We start from the raw sequence: 6,000 nt of genomic DNA on the forward strand, positions 1-6,000 counted from the left end.
CAAAACCCAATGTACATACCTCCCAAAAACCAAGGGATTAAATAATTTAACAAACAACAATTAAATAAATAAATACCCCAAATATATATAATAAAAATATAATAAATTATAGTAAATAATTTTGAACACCTTTGGGGTTTAAACCATTAATTGCAATTTACACCGACGCACCACACCATATACCGGTGATGCCCTCCAATACCCAGCGTCCCGAGCACCGACTGGCGGGAGGTTAAAGAGAGAAACCTGCAGCGGTCACTTCAGCGTCCCGACAGTACCGACTGCTAAAAACCATCACCCGGCCAAGGAGGGGGGCGGCTGTGGCCAATAACAACTTGCCTGCCCACGGTCCAATGGCAACTCACGGGTGAAGTAATAACCGCACGCTAAACCATATAATAACCGCGTGCTACCACGTGTCCATACACCATACACCAGAACACCAATACTGTATGAGTGCGTCTAAAAATAAACACTAACAACCAGCCGTACCGTTTTCCAAAAACCACAGTGGGAAGTATACCAAATTTTCACAAAACACCATCCCACCTATTTTTATTCAATAACCCGGTACGAAACATTGATAACCAACAAACCACAATTTCTTGAAATACGAGATGCAACCATAAAAATACCACGGGCATAATTTATAAAACTTAAACAGATATTTTCATAAAATATTTAACCCAATTATGCCCAAAAAAAAATCAAATTTAAAACCACATACAAATACTACCAAAATACACCTTGCTCATGCATAATAAATAAATTAAGATAATGGCATCATCAAGTAATCAGGACAATAAACACAATATTGGACAATAGTAGGCACTAGACAGTATGGTAATACATAGTAATCTTCATGGACTGTGCTCGGCACACTTAGGATACAGTCTAAATTGTCTTTAATGACTTTAGTAAATTCCTCTAATTCTTAAATTATTCTCTCATTTCCATTTTAGACATTTTATATTCCCTAAAAATATATTTTTAGTTCTACAAGTTTATCGGTTTTGCAGTGGCAATGAGTGTTTTCTCAAATAGATCTCTTTAATTTTAAAATCAAAATATATCTAAAAAGATAGTTATAATAAAAAATATTTTAAAAAATTATAATCTATATATTAATATTTTTATTGTTTTGTTATGTTTATTTTATTGGTAAATAATAAGATTTTATATATGATAATTAAATAGATGTTCTTATTTGTATAATTTATATATTAATATCTTTATTACTTTGTCATATTTATTTAATTATAAAATAATAAATTACATTACATAATAAAAAGTAAACAATAATAATAATTATATTATTATTAAATTATATTATAAATATTTAATATAGAAAAATTAATTACTTACAAGCAATAAAAAAAAATAGTTAGGATAAAAAATATTTAAAAAATTTATAATCTTTATATTAATATCTTTATTAGTTTATTATATTTATTTTATTGTAAAATAAAAATATGTTATATATAATAATTAATAATTAAATTCCACACACTAATACATATACATATATAGATATGTAACAAATGAAATTCCAATATCATAATATATGGATTTCAATAATGAATAATTTCCTTATTTGATCTTAATAAAATATATCTAACTATAAATAAATTACCTTAAAAGATAAAAATGTGTTTATAGGGTAAATAATAATGATGATAATAATAACAATAAGAAATATAATTAAATTACATTATGAGTATATAAAAATTAATTATTTACAATATCATAATATAATTAATTATTTGAAATTAATTATGATGATTCAACATCATAATATATAGATTTTAATAATAAAATTGATTTTCTTATTTAATCTTTTTAAAAGAAATGTGATAACTATACATGGTCAATTTTTAAATTAATTTAAATAATGAAAAAATAAATTTAATTTGAAACAATGATTTGATTTTATGAATTGAGAAAAATTTACATTTATTAATCAAAACAATATTTATGTCTTATCAAATTTTGAAAGCCTTCACCTATAAATAGGTAATAAAACAAATAATTTTTAACTCACAATCAATCAAATATACAATTATTAAACAATATTTCATCTTTAATTTCAATTTTTGTTATCAAAAAATAATATAATTAATTAATTTAGTTCGATTTGAATAAAATTAATTTTTAAAATTATCTATTATAATTATATATACCATGCATGATATACAATCAAAATAAATATATATATATATATATATATATATATATATATATATATTTATATTTATTAACAATTTTTTTTATGACTATAATAATATGTACAACGTAAATATATTTCTTAAATAAAAACTATATATAAATATATATTGGACAAGTTCGATGTGCCGTCCCACCCCCGCCATGGAGCAAGGTATTTTGCCTGTCCCTGTCCTAACTTCGGTTTTAAATTGGAGAATCTCGAGCCGTTAGATATATCCCCATGGAAATCTGGGTCAACTGGGGTATTTTAACATCCTTGCATGCAGGTGGGCGGGCAGTTCACAGAACGATATTACCCTTTTTTTTTCCATTTCTTGGAGAAACAATATTGCCATCCTTAATGGTAAGCAAATGGAAAATATATATATATATATATATATATATATATATATATAGTGTGTGGATTGGTTTGTATGTAGAACTATTTTATATATATATATATATATATATAATTTTGATTTTGTTGGTAATTTAATTCATCTTATGATGTAATCATAAATATAACATAACAATTTTTTTTCTTAAATAATCAATAATAATAGTGAACTAAATAATTTATTAAATCGTCAAAAATATAATATATAAATATATATATATATATATATGACTTTCCCTTTAATGCCATCCAAACAGCAATCAAATCCTTTTTTTATTAATTTTCAAAAATAATCAAAGCATTTTCATTTTGTCATGCATGAAACAAGGTTATTTATCTTTAAGCTTTGAGCTGTGGATAAAGTTGGGTATAAACCGATCCAGATGGACCAAATGAACAAATATGACTATCTCCGTTTGGTTTTTGTCCTTGATTAGTTCAATTCAATTTCGACAAATTTTCTTTGAAACCAAATCAAACCAAACCCACCGTATATGAATATAATTTGTATATTTTTGTTATAATTAATCATGTTTCAAATATATTTTTATGAATTTTAATTATTTAATATAAAACATTAATAATATATATTTTAATTGAAATTTGAGAAATTCAAACTAGCACACTAAAATAATAAAAGTTCGTTAATAAAACAAACCTCAACAATATATTTCTTAAAGTATTTTATAAAATTTCAACTTTAATAATGACTATTGATCTTTTACATTTTTCCTTTTCCTTTTATAGAATACTCAAGCTCTTTATCTTAATTCCCCATGTCCCTAAATTTGTGGGATGGCTACAAGTACTCTCTCACTACCTTAACTTCTATATCCACATCTTCCTTAATTGGTGGATGCGGTCTATTCATCTTATTTATTGTTTTTGACGGTATATGAGCTTCGTGCTAACTTCCACTTTATGTTGCTTGTAAATAATAATTCATTTTTTTTTATGGCTTTTAGTGAGTCAATTCCTATCCTAAATTACTCTTCGTTGTCATTTGGATCGTGTTTTTTAAAAATGCATATACTCGTTTTCGACTTGATGTTAGGTTCTTTGATTCTTATAATAATGGAATCACTTAGTATTGATTCAAAAATCAAATTAATAATTTGTTTTTGCTCAATCGAAGGTATATCAAATCGGTTGTCTGATTCTACTTCATATCAGCTATCTAATTTTATTCCATCGAAAGCATATCAAATAAAAGGATATGATTTCACTTTTTAAAGTTTGATTTTTCATTTAGAAATTCCATATTTACAAAGGTTCCGTTTCATTGAACTACACTTATGAAGATTAAAGATTCACCTTCATCTCAACTTAACCAATGACGGTTCATTTCCACCCTTGTAGGTTTATTTCCTTTCCAACACGACCTATGGAGGTTAGAGGTTCATCTTATTTCGATGGTCCATTTTAACTTTCAAAAGTGACTTAAAGTACGTGGGCACTTGAGCAAGTAAGAAAGGCTTCTTGTTCATTATTTTTTGGACCCATACTAATATTTATTTGATGAATATTCACTCATAATAATATTAAATTAAAATTTATAAAAAAGTCAGAATATTTTTTTAAAAAAATAAAAAATAAAGAATTTGGCCATAGCCAAAACCAAATCGAACTAAACCAGTGATTCTCATTTCAGTTTGATTTGGTTATTTCGTTGGTTTGATTTGCAAAAAGCTGATTGAATTAAATTGACATCCACTCCTAATCGTGGAAAATTAAACATAAAATTGAACTATGATTACTTGAATCCAACCTAAAATTTGAAGCTCATAAACTCGTATTTCCAATTTTTTTTTTTTTTACCTCATAAACTATTATTGCCATTTTTTTTTTAAATACATTATTAAAACAAACTTTGCCAAAGATACTTGCAAAGTCTCATGGGGGTGTTGCTTTAAAAATTACACAAATTATATTGTTTTAGAAAAAAAGATTTTTAAAATTGAGAGATAACAAAATTTTTTATCAAATTTTATTAAAAAATAAGGTTATTATAAACATATTAGTTAATTTTATTATAATAAAAATTTAGAAAGAGGGACTAATTGAAATGTTATGATAGGAGGAAAATTTATTAAAACAAAATCAGATAGCATACTGAAACATTGGATGAAAATTCAGGAAGATTTTTTTTTTTTTTGTATTTTTTTTAAAAGAAGATAAAATGATTTCCTTTTTGAAAAAGAAAAACAAGTTAATAACTAGATATTGTTTTATTTCAAAAATATATATATAGATATTGTTTCAAGCTCCGAATAAGAACAAAAATACTGTTTTTGGCAGGAATGAGTAATGCAATTTCTAAATAACTTGTTTTTTTAATCATTCCATTACATAGAAAGCCAATATTTTTTCCTTTTTCTGGATACTCATGAAAAAGCCAATTTTAAGAGGCATCTGGAAATTTAAAAGACAAATATTGCCCAGAGAGAAGGAACCATCTGAGCAACCTTGTTGTAACTCATCAGCTCTTGGCCCCGAGGCTTTTTTATTTTTTAAATTTTATTTTATTTTATTTGCTTTGTGTTTTTGTTTTGTTATTATTATTTTTGAGAACTTTATTTGCTGTTAGTTTAAAAATATAAAAAAGGAAATAAAACTAATATTATCAGTAAAGATCTATAAGAAAATTACAATAAATATAAAAATAAATAAACTCACCACGTCTATTCATATATATATATATATACATACACCTCAAATAAGACTTATGATTTATGAAAGAATTCAAGTGCAATCTGTAAAGAGTTGTTTTTCTCTTTCTTGGTTATGCTGATGGTAGTAAAGCTCCATTTGAGAATAATTTTGGAGCTTCCAATTGATTATTAAAGAATTTAAAACTATTTTAAATGTTAGATAAAATTTAAAAATTTTGATTATACAAAAATTTATATTCTTTAACAATTGTTATTGAGGAATAGCAAAATGTTATTTTTGTTTGTCTAATTATTTATAATTGAAATATCAATTTTAACTTTTATTAAAAAGTTAATATCACATTTGTCCTTAATCTATAGATATGCTAATAAACAACCCTATAATCAATATTTTTTATTCTTTATTTTTTTCCATTTACTTTTTTTTATCAACATTTTCTATGATTGTGATAAAAAAAAATTGTGTTAAATATTTAAAAATATGTGTTAATAAAAAAAATATTACAAATAAAAAGTTGATTTGTAATACGGCTAAAGTTGATTTTCTAGCCGTATTACACTTTTGCAATACGGCTAAAGTTGATTTTCTTGAAAGCTAAAACAAACCAAATTAAACTTAAAATTTATAATAATATCAAATCACTTATCTGGATTTTGATAATAAATTTTATTACTCGTATTTTGTTTGAAATATTTACATTAAGTTCAATACTCGGCTCCATATCT

Source organism: Ziziphus jujuba, chromosome 9 (assembly GCF_031755915.1).
Source record: "Ziziphus jujuba cultivar Dongzao chromosome 9, ASM3175591v1".
NCBI lineage: Eukaryota > Viridiplantae > Streptophyta > Magnoliopsida > Rosales > Rhamnaceae > Ziziphus > Ziziphus jujuba.